We start from the raw sequence: 22,574 nt of genomic DNA, 5'->3' as shown, positions 1-22,574 counted from the left end.
CCTAAATTTTTTTTCTTCTCTATTCATCACCTTCGATTCTATTTTCAAGGTAAAAATTCTCATCCCTTGTTCAATAATGGGTGAATCTAAATTTATTTTCTTTTCTTGATTTGTTACAACTACTCTAGAAATTTATTTTTTTCTTTGATCATTGATATTAAATTGGGTTGATCATGATTACTGTGAGATAAGTAACCTTCAATTTATATTATATACATATATAAACCTTTGTATCTTCGTTCACGTCCATCCACCGAATATATATATATATATATATATTAAAATTATTTTATTTTATTATTATTTAATATTTTTCTTTTATATTTTGGGTATGTAGGAGATTCAAATATTCATTCTGTCAGCTGAAATATATATATATATATATATTAAAATTATTTTATTTTATTATTATTTAATATTTTTCTTTTATATTTTGGGTATATAGGAGATTCAAATATTCATTCTGTCAGCTGAAATTGTCTCTCTTTTATTGAATCTAGCTATTATTTTGGAGGTTCCTATGTGGAAACCCATATATATTTATTATTTATTATTATTTTATTTTAACTAGCTAACAATAATTTAATATATTTATAAAAATATATATATTTTATTGGATGGTCTGCTTATTTATTTTTAGATATATATATATATATAATATTTTTGAAATTAAATATATATATATCTGTAATCTGAACAACCCAGTTCAATAATAACTCTTATCCCATTCTACACCTAATAGAACTCTTGAAATATATATATATACCCTAATCATCTCTTCTGCTAAATTTTGCTCTCAAAACCTGTTTGCCACCTCCTTTTTCTATCAAATACTCTCAAGAGGTATTTTCGTTATCTTTTAAATTATTACTATATATGTACATATATATTTATATATATAAATATAAAAATTTACTATTTATAATTTGATGTACGCAGAGAATCCCTAAATTTTTTTTCTTCTCTATTCATTACCTTCGATTTTATTTTCAATGTAAAAATTCTCATCCCTTGTTCAATAATGGGTGAATCTAATTTTATTTTCTTTTCTTGATCTGTTACAACTACTCTATAAATTTATTTTTTTGATAATTGATATTGAATTGGGTTGATCATAATTATTATTGGACAATAATTGATTGACATATATATATATATATATATATATAAAGGTATAGCTGTTCGACCCATCCCATCGTCCCATCCCATTCATCATGTTTATATATATATGTCAGTATAACCATTCCTCCCACATGCACAAATCCTCCACCGCAAATCCCCAAACCATTCGTCCTACATGCACAGATCCAAATCCGCAAATGTGTATATATATATATATATATATATATATATATATATATATATATATATATATATATATATTATTTTATTATTATTTAATTTTTTTTCTCTTTTTCTTTCTTATATTTTGGGTGTGTAGGAGATTTGAATATTCAATCAGTCAGTTGAAATTGTCTCTCTTCCATTGAAAATAACTATTGTCTTGGAGGTTCCAGGTGAGTGGTAATTATAGTACATGGCACCGTTCTAGTCTCTTTTAAAATTTCTTAGCATTAAGTTTGTTATTAAATGAAATTTTAAATCAATATTTTAACAATGATTTTATATGTGATTTTCTACAGTTTTATTTTATTATTGAATTTTATTTCGATTTTGATTAAATAATTAATTTTGTCAACTATCTCTGCATTAGACCCATTAGGATTCCGGGAACAGGCCTTTAATGTATTTATATTGATTGATATTTGACTATAAAAATTTATCGATGGGTTATACTGAATTGATTTGAGATTGATTTGATTTTATTGACTCTCTGAAACTATTGAAATACACTATTGGAATTGCACTATCAGTTATTATTCGCTGTCTGAAATTTTTTTTATTGATTTTGATTGATTTGTACAAATTGATTTTCTATTTTGAATTAGTACCTGTGCCCAGTATCTGTTTCTGTTATCTGGCCCTGCCGTGTGGACTATCACAGTATTAGGTTTCATTGTCGAGTCATGCATCATTGCAATTTATGGTTCGCATTAGTATCATATGCATTGATATCTGTGAAGGAGGAGGAAGGTATCTAATATCTGGTAGCGCGCTTACCATCTGGCCTTTGGTGATGTGGGGTATCATCACCCTGGTGCACTGTACCATAAAATTTTTATTGAATAAATTTCTTTTATATATATGTTTTACGAAGTTATTTTATTAATGATTTTGACAGCATGAGCATGATTTTATTGAATAGAAAATTTATTGTGAAATTAATCAAGCGTCTGCCTGTTCCTATTCCATTGTGTGCTATAATTATCATTCACTGAGCATCTAGCTCAAACCACGTTTTTTCTGTCTGTTATCTGTTTCAGGTCAGTAGAATTCTGCAGCTGATCCAAATATTCAGTCCATTTTCTGGAGAGAGACAACTTTGATTTGTTCTCATGGTATGCCCGAATTCATGTTTTCTCGGGCTAATAATTAGTTTAGTTTATTGAACAGTTTAAATTTTTATTGAAATCTGTAGAGACTCCGCGGTTTACTTATGGGATATTTATGATGTTTATTCAGTATTTTGTCTATTTGGATTTTGTCTATTTTTGGGATTAGTAAGTGACAATATATTCATTTAAGATACTCTGATAAGGCTTGCATGATTTAAGAATACTTAAATTATGCGCCGGTCACGGTTCAGAATTTTGGGTCGTGACAAAGTTGGTATCAGAGCTTGGTTAAGGTCTAGTAAACTTGCGGAGCATAGGATCCTTAACGTCTTTTCAGTTTATCATTGCTTTAGTTGTCTGCGTCCTTCGTACCTTTTCACCTGTCTTAATTTGGCTCACATTTTCAAATTTGATGCTTGTTTATTAAAATGAATAGGTGTCTGGGTCTGTTAGACGTAAGAGGAGAACTAGGGCCAAGGGTCTTAATGGTGTAAACCTTGATCCAACAGGGGAGGTACCACCTCAAACTATTAATCAGACATCTGAACAGATGCCTATGGCTAAGACTAGGGCACAACCATTCCTTTGTTTCTCCATACTTTTCCATGATATTTAGTACACCACGTACTTTGTTAGAGTATCATTTATCTGTATCAACACCTATGAGGAACGCAATAGACACTGATATGGTGTATAGGGGATGTATAGTTCACATTGGAGATAGAAAATTAGCTGCAGATCTTGTTTCTTTAGATATATTTGAGTTTGATGTGATTTTAGGCATGGATTGGTTAGCCACTTATCACGTTTCATTGGATTGTCATAATAAAGTTGTACTCTTTAAAATTCCTAGGGAGGCAGAATTTCAATTTCAGGGAGATTGCAGTATAGCCTAGTAATCTTATCTCAGTAGTGAGTGCTAGACGATTATTGCAAAAGAGGTGTAAGGGGTATCTAGCTTATGTTAGAGATGTTTAGGTAGAAGGTGCAGGTTTGGAGAATGTTGCAGTGGTTAAGGAGTTTCCTGATGTGTTTTCCAAAGATTTATCAGGTTTACCCCAAAGCGGGAGGTAAAGTTTGGTATAGACTTAGTTATTGGAACTGAGCCCACATCTATGCCACCTTATCGTATGGCACCCGCAGAACTTAAGGAGTTGAAGGAGCAACTACAGGACCTACTAGATAAGGGGTTTATTCGCCCTAGTGTTTCTCCATGGGGTGCTCCTATGTTATTTGTACGGAAGAAGGATGGGTCTTTGAGAATGTGCATTGATTATAGGCAACTGAATAAGGTAACTGTGCGTAATAAGTATCCTCTTCCACGCATAGATGACCTGTTTGACCAACTTCAAGGTGCAAAGTATTTTTCCAAGATTGATCTTCGATCTGGGTATTATCAATTGAGGGTCAAGAAAGAAGACATACTTAAGACGGCCTTTAGGACTAGGTATGGACACTATGAATTTCTTGTAATGTCTTTTGGTCTTACCAATGCTCTGGCCGCTTTTATGGATCTCATGAATAGATTTTTCATGTCACACCTTACCCCTCTATAAGGCATAACATGATCCCGTAGAATACCTAATGAACTACCGAACTTCACCTACCGATAACTCATTAAGTACCCTACAAGGGATTTTAAAACAATTTTCTTATCTTTGACAAGTGGTGAGCATTTCTAATAAGTATTTAAAACATTTAGTTGAAATTAAAACTAATTAATATTTTTGGCCATTTTAGTTTTCCGCAAATCTTATAAAAATTTTGACAGAGTTTCCTCTGTATTTTGAGAAAACCGTTCTTCGAATACCTGTAAAAAGCACTTCTAAAAGTTTTTCTCAACTAATACTTCGGTTTCACAATCAAACTCAATCAATTTCTCAAAATTCACAAGTTCAATAGTTCTCAAAATACTGTCAATCAATATCATTCATATTTCATTAAAAACAAAATAATTTATACACAACCTTACAAATTTATATCAAAAGAAAGACAAACTAAACCTTATTACAAACTTTATACAAATTTGTGTACAAGCTGCTCAAGACCCATTTTTACATGTCCATACATTTATGTGCAATATATACATCAAAAGAAATATTTACAGTTAGGGTATAAATTATACTCGAAGGCTTCAAGCTGATGACTTCACACACCTCAGCAGCTCAGTCTGCTGCTCCTCTAGTCTCTGTATCTGCGACAGCAATAAAAGCTATCGCTGAGTACTAAGACTCAGTGGTGCACAATATACTAAAATAATCTTTATGCAAAACTTAAAGCACATTCATTCAAAAATTTGGCTAAACATGAAAATTAAATACAATCATGCATTGTAAGATTTTACATGTAAACCAAGTTCATTTCAAAGTATCAAAACACATTTCATAAAACCCACAGCTAGATCATGCCATTCGAAACAAATAGAATCTCAATAGCCAGAGGCTAAAGAGAAATCACATGAATCTCAATAGCCCGAGGCTAAAAAGAAATCATATCACAAGGCTAGCTAGCTCAAATATATGGATATCCATTCACATCCTCTTCTACTGGCACACCTCAACACTTCTCCAGAGAAGGAATCAAAATTCGAAACTAATTACCCCCACTAGTCGTGCTAGTGAGGTGTTCAAATATGTGGTCATGACACTGTGGTTTCAAAACTTATCTTAACAATTTGCTAAACATTGTCTTTTCAAATATACATAATAACTTTCAACAATTTAGATCAAACATCATAAAATGCCATAATCCAATATTTCATATTATTCAAAACGATATGCAAAAGATGATTATAAAAGTATATGTTGTGCACAAACCTCAAACGAGTCGCCTGTTGGCCTTGACTCGACTCCTCGGGTTCTGTCCCGGTATTCTTTTCCACTGAAACACGAAATTTTCCAATGTTTCAGTACTAAAACTTAAAATAAATCCAAAATAAACTTAACTTCACATTTACCTAGCTCTAACGTGTTAAATTCGACGTTCTCGAAATTTTGTGTTTAGTTACTATTCATTGCACTATTCAAGTCAAATTATTGACTTTCTAAGGCTTAATGGGTATGGGAACTCCAACTTCACCCACATACCACATTTTGGTCACCAAACTTGTTGGTTTTGGTCATTTGTTTAAAGCTTAGGTCATTTTGGCAAAATTGCCAATTTTCGGTTTTGGTTCTCCGAAGTTGCACTGTTCCATTGGTCAATCTACTGTTGGAATTTGACAAAACTTTCTTCATAGAAAATGTTCCTTATTGTCTTAAGTGTATTCTCATTTTTGGATCACCTCAATTGGAGTTTTGTAACTAAAGTTATGGCCAAAATAAGTTTACCGTTCACGTGTCTTTATTCATCTTGAGATTTTGGTCTTGTGATTTTTGGTCCAATTTTGGTCAATAATTTGATCAAGTTAAGTTCATAATTTGGTCTCACTTTCTTCATATGAAATGTTGTACTATGTCTTAGGTTTCCATCGGTTCAAGAATCGCCTAAATCCGAGTTTTCTAGAGGGAGTTATAGCCATCCAAACATTGCTGCTCAATGAAAATTCTGCAGAGTCGCAGGTTTGGTAGCCTAACTTTGCTCAATAATCTGAATGGGTTAATGGCATAATTTGGGGTGATTTTCTTCATAAAAGTTTTAGATCTATATGCCCTCTAACCCCTGGCCAAATTTCAGGTCAATTTGACCTGTCTAACTCGAGTTATGACCACTGTTCATTTGGTCAGTTTAGTGCAGTGGTAGCCTGCTATCAACTCACTTTGGTCAATTGTTTCACCAAGTTTTGGTCAGTTTTTTGCCATGGTTCCTTAATGAAAATTGTGCTCTTTTATGTCTATTTTCATCTCCAATTGGTGGCATATCAATTGGACTTGTAAAATTTGAGTTTTGGTCCTTCAAAGTGGGTTTGGTCATGCTGCCAGCAGCATGACCATTGACCTACGAATTTGGTTTAATTTCCTACCATTCCCACACAACTTATTTGGTCATTATTGACCATTTTTCAGTCCACAATTGGTCAAAGATATCATTTATGCATTTCTCCAAAATTTTGCCTCAAAACCCTAACATTCAAACCCTAGCTCTTCCATCTCATGCATTAAATCACAACTAGTGCACTTAACCTTAACCATTCACTAATCAAAGCTTTTAAACGTATTCTAATGCATCAAATTCATGTAAATCATACTCCTCTCAAGCTGCCCAAATTTTAGTTTGGTCCTTCTCCCATGTTTTTATTTCATTTCATAACTTCTAAGCTCATGTCAACCATTGCATATGCATTTAAAGAAGTAATATAATGAGTTAACACACTAACCTTTCTTAAATCTTCAAAACCCTAACTTTTGTTCTTCTTTCTTTCTTTCTTTCTTGCTCAATCCTCTTCTCAAGTTGCCTAAATAAGCTTTAACTATGGTGGCTAATTTTTCTATGGTGAAATTTTATGATATACAAGCTCAAAATTGAGCTTTAATGGAGTTTGTGGAGATGGAGAGTTAAGAAAAAGAGAGAGATGAGAGAGGAGATGAAGGTTGACGGAAATGAAGAAGAAAAAAAAACCAATTTCTTTTCTTTTTATTTTGCTTATGGAAGACCACAAAGTCCAAATTTAATAATTCATTTAATTAATTCTTTTATGACATCACCTTTGACTTTTCTAACTTCTTTCTTTTTTTTTTTTCTATTTATTTTTTTCTATTAGTTCTTTAATTTAATTCTCGATTCCGAAATTTTCTTTTCTCCGATTTTATTTGACAGTTAGGTCAGGAGTCAGCTCTCGGGGTCAATTGACCAAATCGCCCCTCGCCGGTTCATCCCGGTTTGCAAATAATCCAATATTTCTTCCGGCTCCCTGACCTAATTATTTGACTGACTTAACAGCTCTTTTTCGTGATTTTCTCTTTTCCACTGTGTTCATAAGGGTCCTAAGGACCGCAGCGTCACTTTTTACGGTTCGAAATTTGAGTTTAAAATGACTTCGCAGTCGTTCCCGAGGAGGTCACTCATCGCTGTGACTCTCTGCTCGTTTAACCTCTTATGTTCTGTTTTTCTTATTTATAGTTAACTAATTAAACATTACTAATTATTTGTGTTTATGGTTTCTCAAATTGTCTTAAGTGTGGCCCTAATCCCATTAATTGTCCGGACCGACACCGGTCACCGGAACAGTGAAATATACAAGGCTATACCAATAGGGGTGTTACATTTCAAGCCTTTCTTAGATCAATTTGTTATAGTATTCATTGATGACATTCTAGTGTACTCAAAGAGTAAGGAGGAGCATGAGCAGCATTTGAGAATTGTCCTTCAGACCTTATGAGAACACAAGCTATATGCCAAGTTCCCAAAATGTGAGTTTTGGTTAGATAGTGTGGCTTTCCTAGGCCATACAGTATCTAAGGATGGGGTGTGCGTTGATAAGAAGAAAGTTGAGGCAGTGCTTCATTGGCCTAGACCCACAACTGTGTCAGAGATTCGTAGTTTCTTGAGTTTAGTAGGGTATTATAGACGGTTTGTTCAAGACTTCTCTCGTATTGCAGCACCTTTAACTAAGTTGACACAGAAGAATGTGAAATTTCAGTGGTCTGAGGCTTGTGAAAAAATTTTTCAGGAGCTTAAGACTCGTTTAACTACAGCACCAGTGTTAGCCCTTCCATCTGGATCAGGGGGTTATGTAGTATATTGTGATACTTCTAGAATTGGTTTAGGATGTGTTTTGATGCAGCATGGACAGGTTATTGCATATGCTTCTCGTCAGTTGAAAAGACACGAGCAGAATTATCCAACTCATGATTTGGAGATGGCTGCAGTAATTTTTGCTTTGAAAATCTGGAGACACTATCTGTATGGTGAGACTTGTGAAATATTCACTGACCACAAAAGTCTCAAATACATCTTTGACCAACGTGATCTTAATCTTAGGCAAAGGAGATGGGTAGAATTGCTGAAGGATTATGATTGCACCATACCGTATCACCCTGGAAAAGCTAATGTGGTAACTCATGCTCTAAGCAGGAAGTCTTCTGGTAGTTTAGCCCATATATCTACCAAGATGAGGCCTTTGATTGGTGAATTACATGAGTTGCTAGATCAGGGAGTAGAGTTTAAAATCATAGCTGGATCATTCTTAGCACATTTTCGAGTTAGGCCTATCTTGATTGATCGAATTAAGGCTGCTCAGAAGAGGGATTCTAAGCTGTGTGTGATTATTGATAGTATTCATCAAAGCCAAGCTCAAGGGTTCATGTTGAATGATGATGGAGTTCTTAGTTATGGCACTAGACTTTGTGTCCCCAATGTTGATGAGTTGAGAAGAGAAATCATGGAGGAGGCACACCATTCTGCTTACACAGTACACCCAGGTTCAACTAAGATGTACCGTGATTTAAGGGAGCATTATTGGTGGGGTGGCATGAAGAGGGATATTGCAAACTTTGTTGCTAAATGTTTGACTTGTCAGTAGGTTAAGGCAGAACATCAGAGACCATCTGGGTTACTTCAGCCGTTGTCTATCCCTGAGTGGAAGTGGGAGCATATTGCCATGGACTTTATTATGGGTTTACCTAGTACACGGGTGGTTACAATGCAATCTGGGTGATAGTGGACAGATTGACAAAATCTGCTCATTTCCTTCCTGTGAAGACTACATATGACTTTGCTAAACTTGCACAGTTGTATATAAACAAGATTGTTAGTCTTCATGGAGTTCCAGTTTCCATTGTTTCTGATCGTGGTGCTCAGTTTACTTCTCGATTTTGGAAGAAATTCCAAGAAGCTTTAGGAACACGAGTAGACTTTAGTACTGCTTTTCACCCTCAGATGGATGGATTGTCAGAAAGGACCATACAGACATTAGAGGACATGCTTAGTGCATGCGTTATGGATTTTGATGGCTATTGGGATCATCATTTGCCTTTAGTGGAGTTTGCTTATAATAACAGTTATCAGGCAAGTATAGAGATGGCTATGAGGCATTATATGGTCGAAAGTGTAGGTCACCGGTTTGTTGGGATGAAGTTAGAGAAAGAAGGCTTACTAGACTAGAGTTGATACAATTAACTTCAGAGAAGGTTCGACTAATTCGTGATCGACTTTTGACTGCTCAAAGTCGACAGAGAAGTTATGTTGACTCTAAGCATAAAGATGTAGAATTTATGATTGGTGATCATGTATTTCTGAGAGTTTCCCCTATGAAAGGAATCATGAGTTTTGGGAAGAAAGGGAAGCTTAACCCTCGTTTTGTTGGTCCATTTGAAATTTTGGAGAGAATTGGAGCAGTTGCTTACCGTTTAGCCCTTCCACCTGGTTTTGCACATGTACATCCAGTTTTCTATATTTCTATGCTTAGGAAGTATGTACCAGATCCATCTCATGTTTTACAACCTCAAACCATGCAATTTAGGGATGATATGTCATATGAGGAGCAACCAGTAAAGATTTTAGATCGACAAATTAGGAAACTCTGGTCGAAGGAAGTGGCTTTGATCAAAGTCTTGTGGCATAATCACTCAAGTAGTGAGGCCACATGGGAGGCATAATCTGAAATGTGAGCCAAATATCCTCACTTATTTGATTCTTCAGGTTAGAATTTTGTCTATTCAAATTCGGGGACCAAATTTTTTTTAGGGGAGAAGTATGTGGAAACCCATATATATTTATTATTTATTATTATTTTATTTTAACTAGCTAACAATAATTTAATATATTTATAATATATATATATATTTTATTGGATGGTCTGCTTATTTATTTTTAGATATATATATATATATATATATATATATATATATATATATAATATTTTTGAAATTAAATATATATCTGTAATCTGAACAATCCAGTTCAATAATAACTCTTATCCCATTCTACACCTAATAGAACTCTTGAAATATATATATATACCCTAATCATCTCTTCTGCTAAATTTTGCTCTCAAAACCTATTTGCCACCTCCTTTTTCTATCAAATACTCTCAAGAGGTATTTTCGTTATCTTTTAAATTATTATTATATATGTACATATATATATATATATATGTATATATATATATATATATATATATATATATATATATATATATATATATATATATATAAATTTACTATTTATAATCGGATGTACGCAGAGAATCCTTAAATTTTTTTTCTTCTCTATTCATCACCTTCGATTCTATTTTCAAGGTAAAAATTCTCATCCCTTGTTCAATAATGGGTGAATCTAATTTTTTTTTCTTTTCTTGATCTGTTACAACTACTCTATAAATTTATATTTTTGATAATTGATATTAAATTGGGTTGATCATAATTATTATTGGACAATAATTGATTGTTATATATATATATATATATATATATATATATATATATATATATATATATATATATATATATATATATATATATATATATATAAAGGTATAGCTATTCGACCCATCCCATCTTCCCATCCCATTCATCATGTTTATATATATATGTCAGTATAACCATTCCTCCCACATGCACGGATCCAAATCCGCAAATGTGTATATATATATATATATATATATATATATATATATATATATATATATATATATATATATATATATATATATATATATATATTATATTTTATTATTAATTAATATTTTTTTTTCTCTTTTTCTTTCTTATATTTTGGGTGTGTATGAGATTTGAATATTCAATCAGTCAGTTGAAATTGTCTCTCTTCCATTGAAAATAACTATTGTCTTGGAGGTTTCAGGTGAGTGGTAATTATAGTACATGGCACCGTTTTAGTCTCTTTTAAAATTTCTTAGCATTAAGTTTGTTATTAAATGAAATTTTAAATCAATATTTTAACAATGATTTTATATATGATTTTCTACAGTTTTATTTTATTATTGAATTTTATTTCGATTTTGATTAAATAATTAATTTTGTTAACTATCTCTGCATTAGACCCATTAGAATTCCGGGAACAGGCCTTTAATGTATTTATATTGATTGATATTTGACTATAAAAATTTATCGATGGGTTATACTGAATTGATTTGAGATTGATTTGATTTTATTGACTCTCTGAAACTATTGAAATACACTATTGGAATTGCACTATCAGTTATTATTTGCTGTCTGAAATTTTTTTTATTGATTTTGATTGATTTGTACAAATTGATTTTCTATTTTGAATTGGTACCTGTGCCCAGTATCTGTTTCTGTTATCTGGCCCCGCCGTGTGGACTATCACGGTATTAGGTTGCATTGTCGAGTCATGCATCATTGCAGTTTATGGTTCGCATTAGTATCATATGCATTGATATCTGTGAAGGAGGAGGAAGGTATCTAATATTTGGTAGCGCGCTTACCATCTGGCCTTTGGTGATGTGGGGTATCATCACCCTGGTGCACTGTACCATAAAATTTTTATTGAATGAATTTCTTTTATATATATGTTTTATGAAGTTATTTTATTAATGATTTTTGGCAGCATGAGCATGAATTTATCGAATAGAAAATTTATTATGAAATTAATCAAGCGTCTGCCTGTTCCTATTCCATTGTGTGCTATAATTATCATTCACTGAGCATCTAGCTCAAACCACATTTTCTCTGTCTGTTATCTATTTCAGATTAGTAGAATTCTGCAGCTGATCCAAATATTCAGTCCATTTTCTGGAGGGGGACAACTTTGATTTGTTCTCATGGTATGCCCGAATTCATGTTTTCTCGGGCTAATAATTAGTTTAGTTTATTGAACAGTTTAAGTTTTTATTTGAAATCTGTAGAGACTCCGCAGTTTATTTATGGGATATTTATGATGTTTATTCAGCATTTTGTCTATTTGGATTTTGTCTATTTTTTGGATTAGTAAGTGACAATATATTCATTTAAGATACTCTGATAAGGCTTGCATAATTTAAGAATACTTAAATTATACGCCGGTCACGGTTCAGAATTTTGGGTCGTGACACATGTTATTACTTCCTCTCTCACCACTGGCTTTGGGTCCTTTCACGTCTCCCTCTCCTTCCTCTGCTTGGGAGAATTTGAGGTTTTTTGAAGTTTTTGAAAACCTTTGAAGAAAAACTAATTTACATAGTTTCTAAGCCATGCCCATGCATAAACACTAAGCGCCATACTTGTATCAAAAATCCACTATACAATCACATTAATAATGGAAAATATAGATTAATTACAATTTAAGAGTGCACCTTATTTTCATAAGTAAATGCCCCAAAAGCTTGTTGAAATTAAGAATTTTTTATTGGGAAATTTCTTCACCAAAGAATGCCAATCTCTTTTCTTTCAATTTTCGTTGCTTTTCATTCAAGAAGAAACACACAAATTCTCCTTTTTAACATTAAATATAAATGTGTCTTTAACATGTAACTGCATGCAGCAATTACATGCAAAACATTGGCAACCTTTAAATTCCTTTTTTTTTAATCTTAATTTCTTTAAATTAAGTCAACATTTATGGGAGCGAGTTGACCCACATGGGTGCCTGAACTCGAATTCATTCATCTCTCACTCAAACATGATGGGTCAACTCTTATTTCAATTTTTGTAATTTTGATACTTCGCAAATAGGCTGTGTGACTAGTGTATACTTCAAGAGCTTGGCTGCTATATACCTATTAAGATAAAATATCATCTAGATTGATGGAGTTTAGAGTAGATGCAATATGCAATACCCTAGATCATTTATCACATTCTAATCTCTCACAATCTCTTTTTCATAATATTGAGTTTATAATTATGTCTATCTCAATTAAACACAATTGATCGATCAATGAACACAACTTAATGTGATAATACTATAATGATCTTCCTTGTCTCATAATTCTTTTGACCCTAAGTTAATTTGCTTTTCTAATAATGTCCTACCAGATCGAATCATGCATGATCGTTTGGTAACAATCTAAGATAGCAAGCACTAAATTAAGTCTTGAGTAACTGATCAGAGTCATAAGGGTATAAGGTGAAAATTACTTATAACCTTTAAAAGGGTACACAAAATACTAAGTAGGGATTAACTTTTATTGTCTTAGCTAGACATTTGTTGCATACGCGATATGAATCATGTACCACAATATTATTTCCTTTCTGGTGGAATGTATGTCTATAATTTAATACTGTGTGGATGATAGTTCAGACATTCCCAATGTCTAATTTTGAATTCACATATCTACTACACGTAATGTATTTTAGAACTCATATCCGGCATTTAAAACAACTACAATTATTTAATCACTTATGATCAAATATCATTAGTGGATAATACTAATATTATAAACTTTGAGCTCTCTATATTTTTACTCTAAATAATAAAAGTTTATAATTGTCTCATCTTCATTAATTTCTTAGATAATGAAGGTGAATGTCTGTGTGAAAAGGTCAATCTTTTATCTGTCCGACATGCTTCCTCAAACATGTTCAAAACATATAATATAATTAAAATAAAATAATTTAAGCACAAATAAAATTGACATTAAATATTTAATAATGTCATTTACGTGAACATATTTGAGGAAAAAACATAAAGTACATTAACATATACAAAAAACCTATGACTTAACTTGCCTATTGTAAACCACCTTTGTAATAGGTTTTGTGAAGCGATTTGCTACCATATCATGCGTAGATATATACTTTATGTTCACATCTTTCTTTGCAACTATGTCCCTAGAAAAATATACTTTTTAGCAATATGATTTGTCTTTCCATGGTGCTTAGGATTTTTAGTGTAGGCTATTGCAACTTGACTATCATAATTAACTATCATTGTTTCGATAACACTATCTGACATATCCAAATGTACTAGGAACCATTTCATCCACACAGCTTCTTGCACTGCTATTGAAATGCCACAAATTTGGCTTACATAGTTGATAAGGTAATTCAGGCTTATTACTCCAAGATACATCATCATCATTTAGTAAGAAAAAATATTTGGAGGTTGATTTCCTTTCGTCTAAATCATTTCCCCAATCAGTATTAGTATAGCTTTTTAGTTGTAGATCTTTTCCTTGATAACATAGTGAATAATCAGCTATGCCTTTTAGATATCTCAGTATTCTCTTAACTATTTTCAATGTTGATGTCTTGGATCAGATTGATATCTACTAACTAGCCTTATAGCATAGCAGATATGAAGTCTACTACACATCATAACATACATAAGACTACTGATTGCATTAGCATAAAGAACTTTACTCATTTACTCCTTTTATTGTGGATTCTTAAGACACATTCTATGACTTAAAACCTCATCTTTAGAAGGAGTGTCTACAGGTTTGCAATCTTGCATGTTAAATCGTTTAAGAATTTTCTTAATATATGGTTATTGTGAAAGAGATAAAAGTTTCTTCGAATGATCTCTTGATATATTGCCTCCAAAAATGTAAGTTACCTCACCTATATCTTTCATTTTAAATTTAGATGATAGCAACTCTTTTATTTTTTTGACATACTTTATGTCACTGCTAGCTGTATGTATGTCATCTACATACAGTGATAAGATAAAAAATTTATCTTTAGACCTTTTTGTATAAACACAATGATCTTTGTCAATCATAGTGAAATTATATGACATAATTATATTATGAAATCGAATGTACCATTGTCTAAAAGACTGCTTAAGGCCATAAATAGACCTTGTAAGTTTACAAATTTTATGTTCTTGACCTTTCTTAACAAAACCTATAGGTTGTTTTATATAGATTTCTTCCTGAAGTTCTCCATTGAGAAATGTAGTCTTGACATCCATTTGAGGTAATTTAAGATCCAAGCTAGCCACAATAGTAAGATGAGCATGACAGAGGTAAATCATACAACAAGTGAAAAAGTTTCCTCGTAATCAATTCCCTCTTGTTGTGTATACCCTTTGGCTATAAGGCGAGCTTTATATCTTTTGATACTTTCATCACAGCCTTACATTTAATTTTGAGAACCCATTTATTCCCTATAGCCTTTCATCCTATTGGCAAATCAACCAACTTCCACATTTGATTTGATTTCATTGACTCCATTTCTTATTCCATTGCTTTAATCCATTTATCTTTAGTAGGGCATGTGAGGGCCTCATTCACATTTTTTGGCTTCTTTTTGTCTGGAGTTACTATAAATGCTTCCCTTTCGATCTTAAAATGAGGTCGATGAACATATGGATGACTCAATCATCAAGGTTGAGATTGGTCAATTGATTCATCAATTTTAGAGTTACTCCCACTTAGACTAGCAATATTAGTAGAATCACTCCCACTTGGACCAGCAATATTAAATAGATTCACATCAGGTGATATTTCAGTGTCAATAGGAACTAATTCCTTAATAGGTGAAATATTTCCACTCAGAAAAGAATCAAATATAGGTTGTATAATAGAAGCTATTCGGTCCATAATTTCTTATAGAGATAGAAGCTGTTCGGTCCGTAATTTCATATGGAGAGAGATATTGACCTATCTCACCTTGTCTAGGATAGTCATTATCAAAGAATGTGATATCACATAATTCAAACTCAATCACAGTATCATTATTCTATTGACCAATAAAAATAATCTTTTTCACTGTTTAAAGTATCTAATAATGATACACTTCCTTCCCCTTATACCTAATTTTTCATATTTATTATGTAACACCCCTATGTTCGATAGTGCGTTCTACTATTCCGATGACTAGTGTGGTCCGGACAGTTAGGATGCCTAGAACTACACTTAAATATTAGTGAGGAGAAATAAAATAATGAAATACAAGAAAAGAAAATACAGGAATGAAATGTAACCAAGTTAAACGAGTCGCGAACCATAGCGATGGGTGACCGCACCGGGAAGTTGCGGCGTGGACCGTTGACTAGCCCTAGACCGCAGGGAACCCTGGAAAATATTTTTAAGACATAAATAAATATCTATTAAAGTATAAATGTCATTAGAAATATAAAAAAAATTAATTAATTGGTACAAAGAAAAACGAGAAATCGAGAAAACAATAAAACTCGGTGTTACCGAAAAATCGGGAATGCAACCTGAATAGGGGCATTGTGGTCATTTGACAACCCGAGTTGTCTTTTGACCTAAATGTCCATTAAAAATAAATGATATTAAACTTTGAAAATACCATGAAAAATTAAAATGAGATACATTATGTAAATAGTGAAAGTGTGGTAGCCAAATTGTAAAAATTAGAAAGTTTAACATTAAAATAGATTTTTAATCAATTATTGCTCCACTAACATCACTTAAGTGGACCTTTAATCAACCTTTGGATAGAAAATTCTGTCATCTTCAACCTTTGGAAGAGTGGCCGAAATGAACTCCATGGGAGACTCCATGGCCAAACTCACATCCACACCCATGCATCCATGATTCAAGCTTCCTTTCACCATAAATCCTTCATTAAACCTTGCATACTCAGCTTGGGGAAAACATTGGCAGCAAAAAGAAGAAGTTTGGGTGAGGTTTTGAAGAACTTCAAAAGTGGTAAGTGAGTGTTTTCAATTCTTGTTTCATTAAAAGTGTAACCAAGGTTGTGAGTAGTTGATTTATAGAAGAATTTTTGAAGTTTGATGTTTTAATAGAGATGGAGCATTTTGGCAGCCATAGAGCTTCATCATGTACAAATTATTTTTGCATGTATTTAGTGATTTGGGGTATTAAATTAAGTGTTCAAATGTATTGGAGTTGGTTTTCATGTATAAAGTTTGATTGGTAAGCTTGAAAAGTGAAAATGGAAGTTGATGTGTATGTGTAATTTTTGGGCAGCCTCAAAATGGAAATTTGTAATGTTCAAATTCATAAAATGTTGTTGAAGTATTGTACAAAAAAAAAATGGCAGCCTATGTGTGTGGAATAGTAGTGATAGGTATGTAATTTGATGATGAAAATATGTGTGATAATTAGAAGTATTTATGTGTATATATTGTTGGGATTGAACTTGTGAATTGTGACTGTATTTGGTGTATTTTGAAGTGGTTATATTCTGTCTAAGTTGACCTATAATGTAGAGAATTGAATGGTTTTGGTTAATGCCAAATGAAGAATGGTAAGGAGAAGTGAAGATGTAATTGGTAAAAATGTGTTTGGTTGGTGTTTGAAAAGCATGTAGAGGGTAGTGTGCAAATAGACCTATAATCCTAAGTGTGTGGCTCCAATTGGTATGAGGCTAATTGGAGGTGAAACTAGGCACAAAATGTGCCAACTTTCATGAAGAAAGCCTACCTAAATTCTGTCTAGAAAGTAACTTGAAAAATGACCAAATCCGGATTAGTGACTTGAAAGCCTGAAAATTTACCATTTGGGCAGTAGTTAGTGTTTTGACCATAACTTACTCAAAACAGGTCCCAATGACTTGAAATTTTTACCATGAATAGTTTAGACATATATCTACAATTCTTATGAGGACACCAAAGCCCAGAAATAGCCAGAACCAAGCCAAATAGCTTGCACAATTTCAGGTACCAAAACTGGCAGAACCAAAAGTGACCTAAAAATGACTTAAGCCTATCATTTTAGTGCATTCTGTCTAGCATTGGTAAATTGACCATATCTTGGTCTATACAACTCAGAATGACCTGAAATTTTTCCTTGCGTACAATAAGACATAAATCTACAAGTTTGTAGTTTGGACTAAAACCCAAAAACCGAGGGAACTAGGTCGTCAGGCTAGGTCAAAATAGTACACCGAAATTCGGTAAATTACAATAAAATGCAATACACTTGAAAATGAAATTGGTAACATATACCAACACTAAAGGGCTATAAAATGTGACATATTGGTAACATTAGAATTGACTCACTTAGAGTGCATCAAGGGTCAATATTATAAGTTGACTAATGAAATAAATTGAAGGAAATAGTACCAAGAAAATTTAGATATTGGATTTTATGGTTGAAAATAAATTCATTGAGTACTGAAACACTTTAAATTGTATGTTTCAGTTGATAAGGATATTGAGAAGCATAAAGAACATTGAGTTAAGGCCTAAGAGCGACTCAAATCAGGTTTGTGCACAACTAGTTTTTAACTGATTTTGTTCTGAATATTTCATATGATTAAATGACATATTTTTCTTATGTATTATGTTTAACAAGCATTGAATTTAATTCAATGATTATTGAAATTGTTATGATTATTGAAATTGATATAGTATGTATGAATTTAGCTTTGTGAAATGGTATTTCCACAAGTATTAAGCATTATTGTGAATTGAATAAATTATGTTTTGGAAAATTGTGATAGAACATGTTTTGAATTGTGATGGGCAATTTACATGGAAAAATGCAAATTTATTATTTGAATTGTGATGAGCATAAAAATTATTGGATATTGGAATTGACTTTGAATCGAATTGTATTGTGATTTATACTCACTAAAAGGATTGTGATATTGTTTTATATCTCACTATAGATGCTTGACTAGGTTATTATCCGTCTCTCTCATTTATTGAGAAGACAATGGAGTTAGTTGTGTTTTGATTACCATGGTACGTACACAGGCTTAGATTCTCCTCTTATTAGAGGTTAGATATAAGTTTTTTATGTTATGGCCCTTTCGAAAGTTTCATTATTGTGATGTGTACTGCGCACGATGATTCGACCTCCCCGACCATAGGGAGTTAGAATCCGATTCGACCTCTCCGACTATAGGAAGTTAGAATCACACCGAAGATGGCCCTTTCGGATTAGTCTTGCATAGTTAGTGAGATAAAGAATGGCTTTTGAGATAAAGAATGGTTTTTGAGATAAAGAATGGTTTTTTAATAGTAAAGAATTGTGATTTCAATTATGATTTATGTATAATTGATTTTGTTGGAATTACCTTAAATGGTTAGTTATGATTTGATAAATTAAATTTCGTGATCAAAATCATTTTATACAAATGATTTATATTATTGGCAATGAATATTTTGATTTTTAGAATTTTATGAGTATCTAGATTTCCAAATTATTTGCTGTAATTTTTGTTAAGGTATATTTTACTATGTTTTAAATTATAGTTATGTACCACTGAGTTCACCACTCAGCGATAGCTTTGTATGCTGTCGCAGGTGAAAAGAGCATAGAGCAATTGAGTAAGTTTCTTTGAAGACACATTCAGATCAGCTCCAAGTATATCATAGGTATACCCATGTACATAGGTTTTGATGTATGCATATAATAATATGTATGTAAATTATTTGAGCAGTTGTATAAAAACTCTTGTAAAATATTTTGATATGTAATTAAATGTAAATTATTATAAATGTAAATTTGAGATTTCATTTACCTGTATAATTTTGTAATATTAATTTTTGAGTCTTGTAATCAATGAAATGTTTCTTTTATGACGAGGTTGGTTTGAAAATGAAATGATTTGATTATTGAGATTGAATTGTGAGATGAAATGAAGTTTATTGGAGTTGTATTTGAGAAAACATATTGGGAGTGTTTTCTTTTTCAGGTTTGAAGAACTGTTTTCTCAAAATACAGTCGGCACTCTACAGAAATTTTGAAAATTTTTTATAACACCAGATTTTAATCGATGATTTAAATTTATTGAGAATTATTTTAAAATCCATTGTAGTATATTTAATGGGTTACCATTAGGCGAAGTACGGTAATTCATTAGGTGTATTACGGGATCATGTTACATCTTACAGAGGAGTAGGGTGTGACATATTAGAAGGATTGTGAATGAAAGTAGCACATCCACAAGGTTTTAGAACACTTAAGTTGGGTTCTCTATTGGTCCATAACTTATATGGAGTTGTATAATTGACTTTGAAGATACACGATTAAGAAGAAATGTGGTTGTAAGCAATGCGTCACCCAAATAGGTGATAGGCAAATTTGCTTGAGTCATCATTAATCTAGCCATTTCTAGAAAGGTTCTATTTCTTCTTTCAGCAACACCATTTTTTTGCAGTGTTTAAGGAATAGTCAACTGGTGTTGTATCCCTTTTTCATCACATAGTTGTTTGAACTCATCAGATAAATATTCATGACCATAGTCGATTCTAAAAGCCTTGATTTTTCTATCTAATTGATTCTCAACTAAGTTCATATATTTAATGGAACAATTTAAAGCTTCAAATTTGTGAGAGATCGTATAGACATAACCAAATCTAGAAAAATTGTTAATAAATGTGATGAAATAAATGGCACCATGCCTTGCCTTCACATTCATTAGATAACAGATGTCAGAATAGATTAATTGCAATGGATATTTAGCTCTTGTCCCTTTCCCAAATGGTTTTCATGTTGTTTTTCTAGCTAGTTGAAACTCATAAGTAGACAATTCTGCTTTGTCTAAGTTACTAAGTAAGCCCTTGTTAGCTAATCGTTTTGGCCAGTATGAACTAGCCAAGTATGCCATATATTCATATCATCAACCGAAGATGTAAATAAGGAAAAACAAACATTATTATTATTAGAAGTTTGTTCAACATCCAACATGATAAAACCATAAAACACATAACTAGTACCATATTTAATATGTTCAAGAAACATATCAACACCATCTTTTTTGAATAATAAATTAAAACCTGCCTTAAACAACATAATAATAGAGACAAGATTTCGATGAATGGCTGGAGTGTAAAGCATATCATGCAGGTATAGGGTTTGGCCTCCACGCATGTCTAGTTTGCATGTTTTAATCCTTTTGACATCCACTTTGGAATTATTCCCTATATATATTCACTCAACTCCATGAAGGAGTCACCAAAACTCTATAAAGGCATCTCTGTCCTTTCACTACATGGTCTGTTGCTCCTGAATTTATAATCTAGAATGGAATAGATTTAGTTAGAAAAACAAAGCTAGAAACATAGACACTCTTAAGTGTAAAAAGGTCACATACCTTTTTGGATGATGCAGTGCAATCACGAGCGAAATTGCCCTTATTACCACAGTTGAAGCGCTTCATCTTAGCAATATTTTTCTTATTCTTTTTAAAAAGAGCCTTCCCCTTTCCATGCTGATTAAATTTAGGTTTCTTCCAGGCTTGACCCTTCCCTTTGTTTTTTAAGAGCCCATCAGAATTGTGCTTGCACCTTTGTCCACCTTGGGAATTGGAGCCTGCCATGTACACATTTATACTAGCCTTGTTCATTATGAAGCACTCTTCCTAGAGTTGAAGATGTCACATAACAGCTTCCATTGCCTTGATATTCACATTGTGGGTTAGGTGCATTTTCATATGCTCCTTGTTTTGAGGTAGGGAATGGATGATTGTCTGGACTTGTGCTCATCTGTTAACTTATGGCTAACATCTTGCAACTCATTGCTCATATTCAACATATGCTTGAGATGCTTGCCCGTAGTGTGATAAGGGTGCTTTTTGTAGGTATCAAACTTAATTGTTAAAGCCTTGAGACTAGCAGCTGAGGTCATTCCAAATTTTTCCTTCAATGTAGACCACATGTCCTAAGCATTGACAAAGTTACAGATGCCAACATAATTTCATCCTCCATAATGCTCAGCAAGGTTATGGAGCAAGGGAGTTCTTCTTCCTCCAAGCCTCATAAGCCTTACAATATTTCACTTGTTATTTCATCATGGCTTCGGGAGGCACTCGCATGACAACATTAAGAGCCTCTTGTTCCTCCAAAACATATTGGATTTTCATGCTTCATAACTCGTAGTTATTGCCGTTGAGCTTCTCACATTTGTTTAGCTCAGTGACAATGTTTTTCACAGCATAAGTCATACTGATATAAAATTAAAAATTATCATGAGACAATATGCAAAAATAAAAGCCTAAATTACATATAAATCCTAAGGCATAATTAATTATATTAATATTTATTTTACATTATACTTGGAATCAAAAGTTTCCTAAGTTCCCAATCATCATCTAAGACCTAATGCGAAATAAATTTAACATAATTAATTATGCAAGGAACAACAATCTTAAATTACTAAAATTAAAGACTTAAGGAACACTAATTTTATTAAAAATAAAGAATGCATACATATATATATGTCAGACATAGAAGATCAATTATATAAAACAACCTATTATTGAAACTTGAAAGTTTAAGCATAATTAAATAAAAAAAAAACACTTTAGGCAGCATCAGTTTAACCAAACTCAATCTCTTGCTATCCCGTATAGACAGCTTGATAGAATGACACATTGTCACCTTAGTTATCCAGCTAGC

At 32.4% G+C, this 22,574-nt stretch overlaps 1 long non-coding RNA gene across 1 annotated transcript; it reads right to left on the bottom strand.

The window, feature by feature from the left end:
- Positions 1–4,498: 4,498 nt before the first annotated feature.
- Positions 4,499–7,079, bottom strand: LOC131179074 (uncharacterized). The gene is made up of 3 exons (XR_009148072.1): positions 6,772–7,079; positions 5,273–5,336; positions 4,499–4,650 (listed from the first exon to the last, which is right to left on the bottom strand). It is a non-coding gene; the product is annotated as an uncharacterized LOC131179074 (long non-coding RNA).
- Between the last annotated feature and the right edge of the window lie 15,495 nt (positions 7,080–22,574).

This window comes from Hevea brasiliensis, chromosome 4 (assembly GCF_030052815.1).
Source record: "Hevea brasiliensis isolate MT/VB/25A 57/8 chromosome 4, ASM3005281v1, whole genome shotgun sequence".
Lineage (NCBI taxonomy): Eukaryota > Viridiplantae > Streptophyta > Magnoliopsida > Malpighiales > Euphorbiaceae > Hevea > Hevea brasiliensis.
The sequence above is the reverse complement of the archived record's forward strand: the minus strand, read 5'-3'. Positions and strand labels throughout refer to the sequence as shown.